This window comes from Vicugna pacos, chromosome 33 (assembly GCF_048564905.1).
Source record: "Vicugna pacos chromosome 33, VicPac4, whole genome shotgun sequence".
In the NCBI taxonomy this organism is placed as follows: Eukaryota; Metazoa; Chordata; class Mammalia; order Artiodactyla; family Camelidae; genus Vicugna; species Vicugna pacos.
The window spans coordinates 2,022,807-2,040,511 of record NC_133019.1 but is presented as its reverse complement, the minus strand read 5'-3'; the positions used below and the strand labels follow the sequence as shown (position 1 = coordinate 2,040,511).

Below are 17,705 nucleotides of genomic sequence, written 5' to 3'. Positions count from 1 at the left end.
AGGGAAATGGGCGTTGGCTCCTGGTGCAAACTCACTGGCCCTGTCTGCTCCTCCAGCTCGCGGGGACGCCATCGTTTCAGAGGGAGGGAGCCCTCCCAGGCCCATCGCTCACTGTGCAGCCCTAAGATCACTCTTTCTGCGCCTCCTGCCTGGAGGATCTTGCTCCCCCCCTTCGGGTGGATGTGGACGCAAACCCCGGGCGGCGAGGTTCTGCCGTCTCTGCCGTCAGCTACCACCGCCCCCTCTCCTCCCCAGGAGATCGGCCTGGCCTCTCCTTGCTCCCCTTTTGAATGAAATAAAATGGAAAATTATTTCAGCTGGCTTAGCCGATGCCAGTTTTCAGACTCCCAAATGCTATTTCTAAAAATTTATGTTCTCGTTTTATTTTATTCTTAGTAAGATTATAGACTTTTAGAAACAGAAGGAACCTTTAGTGATGATTTAGGAAACTTAATTGTGGATCTCAAGTCAGCTGCCACTGCCACGTCCCCTCCCCTGCCCCGTCCCTCCTCATCCAAGATAGCTCCCGAATCCCTGCCGGGATGAGGGTCAGCTCCCGGGCCCCACCTTGCCCCCCGGCTCTGAGCACCACCGCGAGGCGAGCACTGCCCCACACCCAAAGGGACTCCGTCCTTGCGGCAGCTTTGGATCAGCAGGTGTTTACTGACCACTGACCGCAGGCTGTGCGGCAGCCATCGCGTGGGATTCACACCACGGCTCTGCGAAGCAGGTACCCGTCGCACAAGACAAAAGAGCTGGCGCATGTGACGTCTAGGTGGCCTGACTAGGGTCCCCAGGCTTCAAGGGGGCAGCTCAGATACAGGCCTGGGAACTCGGACCATAGGACCTTTGCTTCTAACTGGCCCGTGTTACCACAGTCTGGGGAAGGCAAGACCCCAGGGGTGGGGGAACAGGCCCGCAGTGAAGCGCAGCAGAGAGCGGGGGCGGGGCGCTGGGTGTAGACTGAGCCGAGTTCAGTCCTGGTTTTACCGACGATTTGCATAATCCTGAGGTGGTTATTTTAACTTTTCTGAGTCTTTTTAAAATAGCAAAATGGGATAATTATGCTATTGCCTCTCCCCTCCACCGAAACAGTAAAGCACATTAACTGAAGTCCTCCGTGTGGGACGCCTGGCAGCGGCGCCTGCGACTACCCGGTATCTCAAAGCTCCACTTTCCTCCCTTCGAGTGGAGGGTTTGGACGTCCGTGCTCTGCTCGCTGGAGGCACCAGTGCTGGCGGGAGAGTCTCTGGAACTTAGTGCGGGACCTGACAGCAGCCGTGAGCCGTGGGGGTCTCCTTGAAGCAACGTCCCTTTGTAGCTTTGAGCAGGACCTCCAGCTCCCCTCCCCACTGGGGCACAGGCTCCATTACCATTTCCAAGGTTCAGGGCGTTCTGTTTCCCTTGAACTTGCAAGGTGAGAAAGTGCTGATAGAAAGACACCAACTTGCAAAGTCTAGAAGCCAGTTCTCAGAGAGAAAGTGATTGAAATAAAACCCTTTCAGCCCAGAGTGTAGTGTTTCTCTATCAGGAATGAGTCTCAGAAATGACCTGTGTGTCCTGCCCAATATTTATACCTACTTTAAAGGCAACTTTGAGTCCCCTATGCTGCCGAATCCTACTGAACCATAATATTTGGTGGAAACTCAGATCTGTGTTGTTAAAATAACCCTGGTTCAGGACGACTGTGGCAGGCATGCTAGAAGGTGCCTGTTTCAGTTCCTGACCCAGCCCAAATACGGTCCTGCAAGCTGCCACCTTCAGGGAGCAGGTGTGAGACAGCCCACGGAAGGCACCACCACACGTGTCATAAAACTGTGGCTAAAGATAGTCAGTTTCTTATCTGCTGCCTCACATGCCGAACAGCACCCAGAAAGCATGTGTGCGATCACGTGAGCGGTTCTCCTTCTGTTTCAATCAGTGAGGATGCTCACACCGACACACGTGTCCCCCTTCCTCTGGGGAGCCCGGAGCGACGTTTGGAGCCCAGGAGCTGTCGGTCGCCCAGTCCGGGTGGTGCCGAACGCATTTCCTCCCTTGTTCATCTGAACTGGTTTGTGTCCCCATTTGCATTTTTAGCCGTTCCTCTTTGTATATATTTTAACATCACAAGCTGTCTGAGACCCTTTCTCTAAGTAGGAGGAGTATAAATCATGGGTAAATAAATAAAGCTACTGAGGCAACGAGTGACTTCCGAGGAAGCGGAGGTGTCGTCGGCAGGCAGACGCGGCAGGACTGGCCGTTATTATGATGGGTTTTTATACTTTGATGACAAAGCCACAGCGACTAGCTGTGAAATACGGCTTACACATTGTTGCCTCTTGCGTGTTTATTAATTGATTTGTATCATCTCACAGAAATAGTTTATCAATAGGAATCCTTCGCATCCATGGGCTTGTGTTCTGGCAATTCATCCAAGGGAAAGGTGGTGACAGTCTTGCGTCCTCAGTCTGTTCCCCCGTCCTCCCTTCTGGAGCCCCACCACACTGTGCTGCTCCTGGGCCCTTCCGCCCTGGGTTCCCCGGGGCTCTGTCTGCGTTCTCAGCGACTGGTCCCCTAGGTCCCTCCCTTCTCATCATGTACCTTGTCTTCTTCCTGTCTCCCGACAGCTTCTGCAGCATTTCCCAGTTAAGAAAGGAGAGGTTCAGCCAATCTCAGCCCTCAAACTGGGAGAAACGGTCAGGGCCTCCAAGGGACCTCAAGGCTCGTCACGACGACATGCCCTGTACGCACACAGAACTCCCCGGGCACTTTCACAAGCCTCATGCGTCCTTCCAAACACCTACGACGCCTCCTTACCAAATCTTTCTCTACCGGGCACACTTCCACCAAAACCCGGCACCCTCCAGCAGGAGGAGAGTAGATTCAGGCAGATCGGGAGCAAATTATTCACAGACAGGTGAGGACTCAGGCACTGGCCCGCCCTCAGCTACCCTCGAGGAGGCCCTTCCTTAGCTGTCCCTTGGGCTCCGCAGCACCTGGCTTTGGGGTGGGAGGACAGAAGGAGGCACAAGGGAAGGGAGGTGCGGGCACACTGAGGAGCGCCCGGACTTGCCGGTTCCTCAGGGTCCTTCCTGCTTGTCTCCGTTTGTCTTGACCCCCGGAGGGGACCAGTGACTGCCGCCCAGACTGGCTTCTGCAGCCGAGATCTGTCTGTGTCAGGTCTCCTTCACAAGATGCGGCCGATGCATGTGACCAATGGCTGCTCACCATCTTCTGTTTTCATCGTCAAATTTTGACACATTCGAGAATAACTCAGTGAAGTTGGTGTATCCATGGGGCCATGAGCAGGTGTAGTTGGAAGGGCGGGCGTAACACACGTAACGAGCACAAGATACGGCGGTGGTGTAGAGGAGCACATCCCATCTGGTGATTTACGTTCTCCCATCAGTGGATAGTGGATCTGTCGAAAGCTGGGACTGTGAAGATTTTATTAATGAGTTAGGCTTGAGTGCTGGGCCAGACTTAGCATGGGTGGCACTGGCGCTCAAAATCACAGCAGAGCACTTAGCATGATGTCTTGGTGGTGGCTTCAAGGTGAAGAGAAATTAGAGATGAGGCCCCCTTGGTCTTACGAGGCTCCCGCGGGTCATGCAGGTTGGGGAAGATGGGGTCCACCACCTCTCCTGCTGTGCACGAATGGTGTCTGTCCCTTTGACCGACAGTCCAGCAAGACGAAGAATGAGGGCTGTGAGCCTGTGACACGTGGCATGCATTGTGGATTGTGTTTTTCATTCCAATTTTAAGGGATTTTTTTCAAGATAAGTTGTCTTCATCACGATGTTCAGTTTTCAAATCGCCATGCCTAAAAGCAAAGGCGACAGCCTCAGCAGGAAGTAGCAGGAAGGTGTTCTCCACTGACCGAATACTGCTAAGGAACATGTGAAAAAATTCTAGAATTCTATGCAGTTAATTGGTCAAGTTTCTTAATTGTAACATTCAAATCACGTAGGCACTGCCCTGGGGGTTTAGCTACCTCTTTGCTCCTTTGGTGCTTCTCGCGCACTCGGTTTGTGGGGTGCCTTCCTGCATTCCTTCTACAGCTGCCTGCGTTATGCGCTGAACCGGTTTGTACACGTGGAAGGATTACTTAGGGGCTTCACGGTTTGGCTTGTCCAAGTGCACCGGATGATCGATCAAGGACGTTCACTGCCGCCAGAGTTCTCCCGATCCAGGAGCAGGACCGAGCACCGATCCCAGTCCCAGTGGGGTTTTCCGCACCAGGGGTGGGGCTGTGGGAATGAGAGACTTTGTTGTGAATCGTGACTGGGGAAAAGTCTGGCACTTGCTAAGTCAGCGAAGGGTGAACTCAGTGGGGCAAGAGCCGAGCCCCGTCTCCAGATGCCCCTTTGTGTTCGAGGGCCTGGGGGGCGGTGGGGGCCGTGGGAGCGAGAGTTTGAGATCCAGCGAGTCCCTGCACACCCCGTTCTCTGCTGGTTAACTGTGGGTTGGAGGAATCACCGAACCCCCAGGAGCCTTTTCCCCGACACAGAAAATGGGGTTCTCCTTTCTCCTTTATACCTTCTCCTTCGTAAGTTTTCTCCTCACTGTCCACTCTTCCCCACTTAACCAAAACCTCTGGTTTACTGGTCTCAGATATTGGACTTCCTGGAAACATTTTGTGTAACGATGGTTTTCCTACACTGGAAAAGAAAAAAGAATGATTGAATATCATCACGGCATTGTCTGTGAGTCCCCTGGGGAAGAATCTGCCGTTCGTCCACGGCTCTGTCCTTGGAGTCCAGTCAAGGGCCAGTGTCGACGTCGGAATGAATGCATCCGCACTAACACAAAACAGCTCCTGCCCCGCGTCTCTTGGCCGAGCCCTGCTGGGGCTGCTGTCACAGGAGCAGAGTGGATGGCAAGTCAGGAAAGCTTTTTGCAGGACTGTGAAATCTAATGGATTTTAAGTTACAAGAAGGCAGAAGTGTCCCTCTAGAGTTTCCTATTGATGGCGGCCTGTACATAAATTGCACGGCTATTCATGTAATAAAGGCTTTTGATAATAATGGCATCAAAAAAGATGATCAGCCTCTGCTGTGTGGTCTCCGGTGGATACTGTCCCCAGGCTGGACAGAGCCAGCTGGCCGAGAAGGATCTCTTACCTCCTCCTTTGTCCTTTTGTTTATTATCTATTATTCCCTTTAGTGAAAGGCTTTCCAGGGGTTGTTTTTCGGTTCATCCTCCTTTGGAGGCCGGAGAAGTGGCTTCCTGAGAGGTTCGAGGCAGAGGCAGGAAGGCAGCTCACAGGCAGGGGAAGGGGGGCCCCATGTGAAGGGAGAGTCGGGCCACGGGATGACACTTGACAATTTTGTTTTGAACTTCTCCGTTATTTCCAGTAAAGCAATTTCCTTGACATTTTCTTGTGGCATTTGAAAGGGGGGAGAGAACAGATTTTTTTTTCCTTTATCATCTTTTTCCTTTTCTCCATCTCCAAAGTGATTTATCGGGTCTTTCTCCAAAAGTCAACACTTCCCAGCGTCTAACAAACAGTGTGCGTGTTGTGGAAGGCTGCACATCTGTGCCCCTCCGTCCGTGTGTGTGTGTGTGTGCGCGCGCGCAGGCACGTGGAGCCAACAGCTGGGGCTCATCAGGCTGTGTGCTGTCCCACGGAGCCCGAGATAAGATCCCAGCCACCGAAGCCACCGCCGGGCACAGCAGAGACCCGCCTCAGTGTGTCCCACTTACCACTCGCCGTGTCCTTGTGGACCACCCGCTGCGGGGCCCGACTCGGCAGCATGTCCTCCGGTGTCTGCCCTGTTCACCACCCAATGTGCAATCACCAGAAGACCAATTAATTTTCATCTTAGCCCAAGCAAAACGTAATTAGAGAAATCTGCTACAGGAATAACAGAGAAGTCAGTCCAGAGCCAAAAGCAGGTCAGATTCTGCCACGAGGAGTGTCGGAATTCTGTCCGTTTTCATCCCTCTCCGTGTGGAACCGCTTTAAAGAGGTGTCACCTCGGGCACAGCGTCAGCCGGAGCTGGACAGGCCCGGCCGCGTGAATGACACGCCCTCCTTGTCTCCGTCTGTAGGATGAGAAGAGCCCTGGCGATGCCAGAGGGTGGTGTAGGATTTAGTGAAACAGTGTGTAAACTGTAATGCGCCGTATGAACACAAATCATCAAGTTGACTGAACGGATGCGTGCGCGCCGGGATGTGCCTCACTCCTGGTCTTCAACGGCCAGGATGGTTTCTTTCGGGTGGTTCACGTCCTGTCTCTCCTGTCCATGACCCGCGTCGATTAGCAGGACCCTGCCAGGACCCACACAGGCTCTCGCCACCGCGCTTCTCCCCTAGGCAAGGTCTGGGGCCGTCTTCACGCTCCCCCCAGAAGGAATCTGGCCAGGATGCCTGACTTGCGAAAACCTCATAGGCGTGCTCTCACTTGCCAAAGACTGTGCGCGGGGTCCCAGAGAGACAGCGGCCTGTCCCTGCTGGCCCCGAGAGGGCGCCGCCCCGCTTTCTGCCTGCGAGCCAGCAGCCACACGGCACTGATGAAACACACCCACCCCAGGCATGCTTAAATTTCTGTAGCATCTGCTTTTTTCTTTCTTTGAATGCTTATGGAATAAACGGAATTTATAATCAGAAACCATAAAATGTCTGATTTATTCCTCATCTTGATGACAATATTTAATAATGCTTATATGTTTTACCACATCTTTCTAATGCTCCGTTGTGGAATTTTACCTACAGGGGCCCATCCTCTGGGCCAAAGGGGACCAGTATCCTTTAGAGCAAGGGGTTCGGAGGTGGTGGGGGGACGCCCAGCTCTCCTCCGGGCGGTTTGGGGAGCCTCAGGCCCTCGGGGCGGGGCTAGCCAAATGGCGAGATCCTCATTACACCTGTGCTGGGAGACAAGCCAGGGCTTCGTCCTCTGCCCCCGGTGCCGGAAGGCCTGTGTTTGGAGACGGGTCCTCTGAGGCTCGGAGGCCTCTCCTTTTCAAGTGCTCCCTGTTGAAGCTCCTGCATCCGCAGAGGGAAGCTTAATATCAGGGAGGCTGGGGATTGTGTAACAGCCTCGTGACAGGGGCGCCTGGTGAGGAGGGGGTGTGGGGCAGCGGCCAGAGGTGGGGAGAGAAAGGGGCTTGGGAGGCAGCGGGCAGCCGGGCGTGAGGGCGCTGGCTGCTTTGGCCGTCCTGCTTGGTGGGATGGACTTACCCTGCTTACCTCCTGCTCTTTTCTTCTGGGTCCAGGGTCTCTTGAAAGAGAGAAAGAGAGAGAGACGCTTTGTATGAGGCCCTGTCACCCCTAAGGACTGCAGGGTCTACCTCCCCCAAATGAGAGTCCTGTCTTCCTCCCAGTCCGAGATCAGTCTGATACCAAGGCAACTTGCTGGCCCGCGGAACTCATTCCCGCGTTGCCGAGCGCCACAGCAATGCCTCTTCCTCCGTTCCGGCCCAGGAGCTACCCCAGGAACACACTTAAAACTCAGTTGTCAGAACTCTCGGTCTCCTCCAGCCTGAAGCGGGTGCGTGTCCTTCCGCCCTTCGCGCCCTTATCCGACATCAGGTGTATTCAGACCTCCATTTTGAAGCCCGACCCTGACCCCGGTCCGTCCCGTTTTTCTCTCTGACCAGCCCCAGGCGGTACCTTCTTGGCAGGGCCACCACAGAAACGATGCTCTGCTCTTCTCCGGGCAGCACGCCAGGGAGCTCAAGGCTCCAGGGTCCCACCTGGAGATGCTAACCTTGGGTCCTTGTCAAGATAGTGCCTTCCAGGGTCCACTCCATGCAAAACCGTTCCTGCAAACAACACGAAAAAGACCAAATCTAAGTCACCTTGACACCGCCTCCTACGCCCCACCCCCAGCCTTCAACACGCTTGCACTAAAGCCGAAGTAAGATTAATGAGGTTAATTCAGCTACGTATTTGCAAAGTAGAGAGTTTCAGCAAGGTGGCAACGGGACCCGTTCTGTCAGCTTCACTCCATCGTGATGTCTTAGGGGGACGTGACAGGCTTGAGATTCAAAATATGTTCAATTTTACTTTTTTTAGTATTAATTTGAAAAATATTTTATTTTTCATCGTCTGAATCCTAGAAAGAGATGAATCCACCTACTTGGAGTCTTATGGATAAACTTCTCCCAAAAAGCCGTCGGCCCAGGGACAGCTCCTCTCTCGTGGTCTTTTAAATAGTTGCCCCAAATACCTTTCTTCTCCTTAGATCCTATATATAGTCTTCTTCATGTTCCACTGTTCTGTGGTCTTGGAATCTTGAGAAGCTGAAAGAATCATCTGTGCTTCAAAGGGCTCTTTGAGGACTTTTGTGTATAGCATTTGAGACTTACTGATTTTTTTGTTTTTTGGTTTTGCCACCTTCAGGAATTATGACGGCATAGAGCCATAGGGCCAAAGAGACAGAGTGGAGACACAGGGAAGCCAATTACCTCTTTCTACTCGGCTACCCCATCGCCCCCACCATGCACAGCACATGCACACACATGCACGCAGCCATCTGGGCAAATCTAAAGCTCTTCTAACCCAACAGACAAATCACGAAACTCTCAATAAAGAGAACCAGGAGGACTGCTTCTGACAGTGACTTTTCCCCCCTTTTCTGAGCCGTGGCTGATGCCTTAACGAGGCTCCGGCGCTGGCAGCACGCTCAGTCCACGGCCGGCGGAGCTGGGGCTGGTGCTGAATTTCAGTGCAGAGGAGGAGAGGACTGGGAGGTGGGGGCAGGTGGTCGCAGCCTATAAAGACCTGTGAGTAACAAAGCAGGTACGGGAGGGGGTTCTTCATTCGCCCAGCAGGCGCTGGGACCAGGAGCAGTAGCCTGGAGCTGGGGAGACAGCGTTCAGGCTGGGGACTAGCAGGACGGCTCCTCACACAGAGTTTCCTGCCCAGAGCCCTGGACCTTGCAGTTCAGAGCCAGGTGCCAGGGACAGAAGTATGCTAATAGGCACCTGGAAGAATTCCTGCAGATTGAAGGGTCCCTGGGGCAAACCCAAAGCTTTCTGGTTATTATCTGTATTCCCAGGGGGACAGCCACACAGACTCCTTTGCCCCAGGACTTAAATTCTCACCTGGCTGGTTCAGGAAACAAAGTCCTCAGGTTGATCCTTTGTGATGTTGAAAGCTCCAGTCCAAGTCTCACTCTCCCCCTTTGGCCCCCAAAGCCGGGAGCATCTACAGTCAAGTATGACAGCTGGTACCCAGCCCCCAGGTGCTAGCCCCCTACGCAAAGGTGTCGGGTCCCAGGTGGGTGGGGATTAGGGTGGATAATTAAAAGACAGGAGAAGCAGGAAGAACATTCCAGCAATAACTGCTACTGATCAAAAGATGATCTGACTGTGTTTTATCTCCTCAGTGAAAGTATTAGTGGCAACCGGAGGAGAAATAAACACTTGAATGTGAGACCCATCTGGGTTCGAATCTCCGCTCTGCCACAAGCAAGACGGCGACACCGAGCAGGCGTTAACCTCTCTGAGCCTGAAAAATAGGATGACAGCCCCACCTCGGAGAGCTGGGCTGAGATTTGCGTAAACCAAGCAGCACAGGCCTGTTACGTGGCAAACATGTGCTCTCTGATTTCTCTCTCCCTAGAATTTCCACTCAAATTCCCACCTTCCAAGATGCGTGCAAATTGCCAGACGTGGGAATTAAACGGCACACACGCACGTGCGTGCTGGTCTGTATGTGTGCCCGTGTGCCTGCGTGTGGGGAGACACCGATATGGACACAGATGCAAACACATGACTGTGAACTGTCCCCTCCGCCCATCCCACCCGCACCTGCCTAGTCCTGCCTAGTGCAGATCCAGGCACATGATAAGCACTTAAAAAGTCCTCACCGAGTCACATCACGCTGGGTGGTAGGGCTGACATCGCCCCGAATGTGCTTAAAGCCAAAGGTTCTCTTGTCTCCTTCTGGGTCATTCCTGCTGTCATCAGTCCAGGAAACAGGTTGGTGGTAAGAGTCATCACCGTTAGATGTGAACGTGGTCTGCACTTGTTTGCCTCCCGCATTAGGGAAAATTGAAAATCGCTTAGTGCAAGCTTAGGGGAGAGGAGGTCACCCCCAGAGCTCTTCAGGGAGGACCAGGAACATTGTCTTACTTTCAAGCTATGGTTCATTTCCTACCGATCACTGAGTACCTTGTCTGTGCACTGCCCAAGGTGGGGCACGAGTCGGGGACAGAGAGGAAAGACGGTTCGCAAGTGGGACGAGGAAGCGAGTACCCGCAGACGGGAGAAGGGCAGGGGGTAAGGGGCCTCTGCTGACTTGGGCTGGGTGCTGGGGCAGGTGTTCCCAGCCGGATGACGGAGAGCCTTGAATGCCATGTTGGAACGTTTAAGCTTCATGAAATAAGAAACTGATGAGAGTTAAGACTTTCTACTTCATTTTATTACTTCTTGTTTTTCCTAAGAGAATAGAGAATGGATCAAAAAAGTTCAAGAGAATCATGAGTGACTGGGTCAGGCTGGATAAAAGGCTCAGAAGCCATGCTGCCTGGGACAGAACGCGCGCGGCGTAGCCCCGGTGCACGCCCCTCCCGAGCACGGAGGGCTGGCAGCGCCTGCAAGAGGAAAGGCGTCTTCTGCGCCTCCGCCTCACACCCAGAAGTGGCCCAAGGGGTCCCCATGGGGCAGAAAATCAAGGGTTTCTCTTTGGCTGCTTCCTCCTTGTCAAGACCTGTGCGTCAGCACGTCACCTTTCCGGGACAATTGCAGTGTGTCTCACGTAATTAAAAAGGAGAAGTCAAAGCATTACCACCTCCTACTCAGAGGTCGCGGTGTCTCCCCTCCCCTTTCCACAGCTGGTGAGACAGGGCTCGAGGGCTTTCCCACCGTAACCCCATACAATCCAAACCGAAATCCCAGGCCGACGTGCCCCTCTGAGGCTCTGGCCAGATGGGGCCAGACTCTCAGAGACCTTGGGGTGGTGGCCACGTTCACAGAGACTGAGGATGGAGAAAGAACAAAACTGCACGCAGCGTGCCCCCATCCCTGCTCAGATGAGGGAGCCGGCCACGAGGGAGAGTGAGTTTCTCTGCTACATGCTGATTTGTGAAAGAATTAAGACGAGAACTCAGTTTTATGACCCCAGACAGGTGCACATTCTCTCTGGCTTATGTTTGAAACCCAGCGTCTGAGACATTAAAGCAGAAGGTTGGTGGGAGTAGGCGACAAGCGAGTGCCAGAGGGACGCCATTTCCCACCTTCCCTGCAAAGGTGCTGAGCTGGGATTTTCAAGGTAAACGTCATTTTCACAGCAAAGAAGAGAAAGGGCAGCATCGTGTCTTTGTACGTGGGGATGACCTGCCATCCATAGGTGGATGCTATGGAATGGGATATAATTCTAACATTGCATAACCTATATGTAACCTATAACTAAATGGCTGCATGTTTGTGTGTGTTTGGGTGGTGTGATGTGGTGGCTGCAGCGAATAATATCTATAATTCATTGAACACTTAGCATGAGGCAGGAGCTATTCTAAGACCCTCATGGGAATCAACCTACTTGATCTTTGAAACAACCCTATGAGCTAGATACTCTCAGTGCCCCTATTTCACAGATACGGAAACTGAGGAGTTGGAGTTTTGAGGAGGAAGCAGGTCTGCAAAAATGGGGCACCATACAGGTGATGGGTGGTAACTTACCGTGGTGATCACTTCGCAGTGACTACAAAGGTCAAATCAGCCTGTTGTGCACATGAAACCAGCATAACACTCTGTGTCAACTGCACGTCAGTCAGAAAGAGAAGCCTGGGCTGGGAAACCCGGCAGGCGGAGTTCAGTCATTCACCCGGGCTGCGTGTTCCCCACGCTCGCCCCAGGCACTGGGTGCCCAGCGGGCAGAGCAGAGCGGACTCCTGCCCTCACAGAGCTGACAGCCTGGCAGGAATCACTCACAGGAAGAGAAGAGAGGGCTGGCCTCCCTGTGGGGACCCATCTAGTGTGGCAGTGCCACTCTCTCCACCTGCACTTTTCACACCGTCCCAGGCAGGTGTGGGCCCCGTGGAGAGCCGGCTGACACGTAAAAATGGCCCTCTGCATTTCTGCTGACACGTCGCCTGTTTCTGATGGAGTAACACCTTCATGATGAAATTAGATGAATTTCCTGATGCACAGACTACTGGATAACAGCTCGCGCTCTTCCTCCCGAGCCCGGCAGAAACGGCGGAGAGCGCGGAGCGGGGACCACCGCCTGCCCCCGCCCATCCGATTCCATTTCCATACCCACCTGTCATCCCCACAAACGTCATTAGCTCACAGAGGGGGTGGCGTCTCATTGCATTATCTGCACCGCCGCAACAAAAGAGCTTTTTGTACCGAGGCTGCAGTTAAATTAGGGAACAGCTAGAAACATTCTACACAAGAAGTGCGCTGCTGAGAGCAGCGCTCCCTGCGGGCTCGGGACCCCTCACTCCCGACACAAGAGTGAGCAAACTTTTTATGTCACATAGCGGTCACATCTCAGAAAGGTGGAGATGATGGGAGGTGAGGCAGGACACCTTGGCGGCTCTTGGATTCTCCCTTTGCCACCCGGGGAGGGACAGGAGGGGTTCCACCATTGAGAGACAGAGCTCGGGCTGTCTGTCTGTCCTGCGTCTGCCCTGCGGCTCCGCGGGCCAGCGTGCTTTCCACCTGACCGTTGCCGGAGGCAAGCCAGGCGGACACGGCGGGGCCGGGGCACAAGTGCGATCTCAGCCTGTTCCGCTCACTCCGCCCTGGTTCACTGCTATCTTTCATCTGTTTGTGCTTGTGGTCCCCACCGTGAAAACCACCAGCTCCTCTGAGTAAACAGAGCCCCCACACCCCGGGGGCACATGGGCTGGCAGGGCCGCTGGAATACCTGGGCCTCACTGTCACCAGCCCTGCAGCCCGGGTGCACGGTGGGAGGACGATTTCCGCCTTGGGGCAGGAGGTCCGAAGGGACCTCTGGGCGGCCACCAGCTCAGGCTCTGGATGGGTCTCAGCTGGTGGAGCAGCCCTCTCTCCAGTCCTGGGCTGAGCTGTATTTGCTCGTATTTGGCCCCTGCACCTGAAAGCGTCCTTTCTGCCTGGGCCCTGGGGGCGCTGCCTGGCCTAATCGTGGGGACTGTGTTCATGGCGGCGCTTTCTCGCCAAGTCGGGAGGGAAGGGATTCTCGGCAGGGTTGCTGTTTGAGTGTCTTCTTTCCAGACGCAGGGCTACGTGTGGATTCAGAGGAGATGCCTGCACCCCGAAGGGGTGGGAGGTCAGAAGTGTTGCGGGATCTTCCCTCCCCACAAGCCTGATCGTGACCATGGCCAGCCTTGGTTAAGAGCTGTTCTTCCATGTTTCTGGCAAGGAGGAAGGGGCGCTCCCGGGCCCCTGGGATTCCCTGGAGACGGCTCCACCCACCCTCCTCAGTGACACCAGGAGCCCTCAAGCGCACAGTGGCTGCTGTGTGGAGGCTCTTTCGTGAACCATCCTTGGGGTCAGCCTGTGAGTGGGCACTGCTATTTCCATCCCACGACCTGGGAACCCTAGGCTGAGGGGGTAGGTCCCCTTTGCCCAAGACCTAAATGAGCTGGTAAAATCCTCCTCAACGTACGTCCAAAGCCCTGATTTTCCTGCCGTTCTGCACTGGGGTCCTCATGTCAACTGCCTACCTGACATCAACTGTCCCCAGCCTAGCCCCTGGGTGTTGCGTTTGTCCCCACTTCTGCCTCAAGACTAAGCTGAGGACCATAGCCATCCTCTTCCAGGCCTCCCTCCGTCTCCCCAGCAGCCTTCCATCCAGGCCCCCCCTCTGACGGGCCTGAAAACAGCCACCAGCGCTCTGTAGGGGTCCCTTTCTTCTCCATGTGAAGGACGCGTCCTCTAACCCCACTGCCCTTGCAAACATTCAGCAGCCAGCATTTGTCCTTTAATGCTGACACTCCTGCCCTCTTCCTGGGTGGGCCGCGTGAAGACGAGGCTTTGGGGCCCGGGCACGTGCCTTCCTAGGCTGGTAGGAGGCCTGAGTCCCGCCTGACAACGCAGAGGAACTGAGGCTGCGGGTTCCTGACGTGCAGGGACTACTGCTGCGACACGGACCCTTTCTTCCAAGTGCCCGAGAGAAACTGGCTTTGCTTGGTGCCTCAGTAGCTGTGCACAGGCCTCCGGGCGTCAGAGACTGCGTTCCACCGCAGACGACAGAAGGCCAAGTTCACGGGCTTCACTGTGGAGCCCGAAGCCCGGAGACAGGCAGGCCCGTGAGGACCAGCATCCCAGAGTCCTCTTCTCTTTCCTCTCTGCAACCTTTCCAGGCCGAGTCTCGTCCTCGGGGTTGAAAGATGGCGGTCGCCCCTCACCCTCACTCTGGTCTCTCCAGGAGGTGTCCGCTCTTGGGCCACAGGCCAGACCCTCCCCTTGTGCTGCCCCCTCCGCTGCTAAGTGTTCTCCAGGCCCTTTGATCCCGATGCCCAAAGCTTCAGACTCACTGGAGACCACGCTCTCAGCTTCCACCACACCTTTGGTAATCTGCTTAGGTATCTTCTCCTCCATCGAGTCATGAGCCCCGGGAGTTTGAGGCCAGGCTCCCACACACGGTCGCTACTAGGTAATCACGGTTACCTCTTAGGTCATTATAATAGCCCTGTTCCAGGTGCACAGTATCAAGGAGGTACTATTACAGCTAGTCCCACTTTACAGGTGAGAAAACCGAGGCAGGAGAGGGCTACATGGCACATTTACATGTCAGTGAAAGAGCCGTGGGGGCTGCTGGCTCCAGTCCTACACCTTTAGTCACTGCTCAGCACTGCCTCCCAGGAGAACACTTGATTAGAGAAAGAGCGAGACGGCAGGTAATGTCCAGCCTGCTTTGGAAAGGGCGTCTCACACTGCAGGGGGATGTGTGGCTCCTCCCCTCCAGCTTGTGACTCACTTTTGACCCATCTGCTGGCCCGGCTCTCCTGCCTAAAGCCGTGAGCCCAGTGCAGGTGGGGACAGCCCTGCTGGGGTGCAGGCCCAGATTCAGTGCCTTCAGGCCAAAGGTCAGTTACAGCCTCTTGGCAGGGCTCCTGGGCTGTGCCCGTCCTCTCTCCCCCGACCCCTCCCCTTTCCCTTCCACATCCCATCACAGATGTAAAATCTGCCTGGCCACGTCTGACGCTTCCAACCACAGGCGTTTAGCAACAGTCTTGCTCCAAATCCTGCCTCCTATTTTCATATTTCCTGTGGCGTTTTATAGAAACAGCAGAACAATTGCTCATCCGCAGGGGGTAGAGCGAGCGAGGTTTTATATAATCAAACGTTAAAGTGACAAAGTTTTCCAGCTGATGGGGGAAGCAGAGGGTGGGAAGTTGGGATGCGGACAGTCCAGGGGTGAATGGGGAGCCTGGGCCGGCGTCGGTGAGGCTGCATCCAGCCCGACCCCTCTTCGCACCTGTGATGAGGGCTGTGGACACCACCTGCGCCCGCGGCTCTGCCTCTCCTTCCAGGGAGGTGCAGCTTCACCTCCAGGGGGTGAGTCTCTGCCAAAGGCTTCGACTCGGGCGGACCTCTGCCTTTTAGAAGCATTGATAATTTATTTTCATCCCCTGCGTGGCAGAGGAGAAAAGAAAATGGAGGTTCATCTCCCAGAAGGAGGATTCCTAGCGTGATGAGGGACAGAGACCAGAAACATCTGTCTGCAGCAAGCATGCTCTGAGTTTCCCATAAACACACGTTTCCATGAAAACCAAACAAAGGAACAGGAGAGACAGGCCAGACACGCTCCCACATTTAAATGAGCCCCGTGGCCTCGTTCCTTCCCAGGGCGGCAGGGAGCAGAGGGCGCGGGCGGGGGTCTGCGCCCAGCCCCGCCCCGGTGGTCCTCACCACCGCCCCTTCCCGCACGCACTGGGGCCCGTGGGCCGGCTCTCCGGACACTTGTTCTTTGATGTGCGCTAAGTGGAACATAATTACCCACTTTGTCACATCGCATGTGACTTTGACGGCCCAGCGTGTGGGCTTTTTAAAAAATACATTAGAAGGTCTTCAAGGGGAAACCGCGTTCCTTTGGGGGTGGTTTCGGGACTTCTACGTGGTTCCAAACCACAGGACCACCAGAGCCAGTCCCTCCGGTGAGAGGCAGCCGCTTTCCCTCCATGGCCTGTCACCTCCACGCAGGTGGAAAGGGCAGAAAAGGAAGGGCAGGGTGGGGCGGGAGAGGGGCCCGGCCGAAAGGATTTAATGAACAGACGGGGGAAGGATGAGAAGGGACACAAGACCCGCGAGCACTGGGATAAACTGTCCCCAAACCAGGGCTGATGTCCCCGCCGGAACCCGCTGCCCGCACCTTCACACACATCCTGTGAGGCAGGCGTTTGTGCCTTTCCCAGGTCCCCCTACTCCAAGTCTCATCTCTCTTGTTCACCAAGACGCCTTCCCAGAGCAGCACTCGCCTCCTCTGCCAGGAGCGTCCTCTCTGACACCCAGGTCCCTTTTCTACAGGCAAGTGCCTGGCCATCCTGAGACAGCGGTCTCCTGTGCATGTGGACACACGCATGCACACCCCCCCCACCCCTGACCCTCAGAGCAGTCCGTCTTTGTGGAGGCACACACTACAGCCCCCAGAAACAGAGCTCCCTGAACACGGGTTGAGCCTGTGAAGGCTGCTAGGAATCCGGCTGTGCGTGTCCTTAAACGTGCAGCCTGCTCGTTACTGCAATTAATTGGCGTTGCTGCGCTCCTGGGGAGGCCGCCGGCCGGTCACAAGCCCAGCAGCGGCCCACCGCGTGCAGGGGCCGCAGAGGCGGGGCGCGCCCCGGGCAGTGTCCGCAGGGGAGGAAAGCCACACGCATTTTCCGTTTTTGTAAAGCACGGTTGCGCTAGTGGGTTTATATTAGAAATTTTCAATCATCTTTTATTAGTGCTGGATTGATCTTCTGTCCATTTTCTTAATGGATTAAGGCATAATAATCCAAAGAACGTTCATCCCCAGTCAGCTGACTGTAGGAGCTCCGCCACCCAAGTGCGTATTAAGAGGCTCCGAGCCCCTCAGGCAAACCCCTTTGGGTGAGAACAGAGTGGTGCTGACAGAAGTGGAGCTTCTCCAGAACGAGGCTGACCAAGGGTTCCATGCCATTCGTGTATGTCTCTGGCTGGACCGAGTCTGGCTATGAGATGGCAGGTCTCAGGAAATTTCTGGGCTCATTCACACAGTCTTTCATTCTGGCCTCATTCTAAGCAAGCCCTTCACTGTGCCAAGGGTGCAAATGAACCCCAGCTTCAGTCTGGCTTCACTGTGTGAACATGACTCAAGGGGTAAGCTCTGAAGTTCTCCGTGTCCTCGTGTAGGAAGCGAGGACATTGACCTAGGTGACCCATGTGGGTCTTTTCAGCTCTAAAGTAAACCGGTCCAATCAAAAGACAAAGACCTCATTGTAGTTTTGACTTGCATTTCTCTGGTAATTAGCAATATGAAGAATTTTTTCATGGGGAATCTAAAACAAAGAGATACAAATGAACTTATTTATAAAACAGAAACAGACCCACAGACATAGAGAACAAACTTATGGTTACCACGAGGGCAGGGAGACGGGGAAGGATAAATTAGGAGTTTGGGATTAACAGATACACACTACTATATATAAAATAGATAAACAACAAGGTCCTTCTGTGCAGCACAGGGAACTATATTCAATATCTTGTAGTCACCTGTAAGGAAAAAGAATATGAAAAGGAATATATGCATGTACATGTATGACTGAGACATTGTGCTCTGCACCAGAAATTGACACAACATTGTAAACTAAGTAGACTTC

The 17,705-nt window shown here is 54.3% G+C and overlaps 1 protein-coding gene and 1 long non-coding RNA gene across 3 annotated transcripts in view; one reads left to right on the top strand and one right to left on the bottom strand.

Annotated features, from left to right (window-relative positions):
* Positions 1–17,705, top strand: part of NTM (neurotrimin) — an 820,981-nt gene that overhangs the window by 430,230 nt on the left and 373,046 nt on the right. The gene's annotated exons all lie outside the window — the stretch shown is intronic.
* Positions 6,595–7,308, bottom strand: LOC140691051 (uncharacterized). Its single transcript, XR_012066495.1, has 2 exons — positions 7,166–7,308; positions 6,595–6,970 (listed from the first exon to the last, which is right to left on the bottom strand). It is a non-coding gene; the product is annotated as an uncharacterized lncRNA (long non-coding RNA).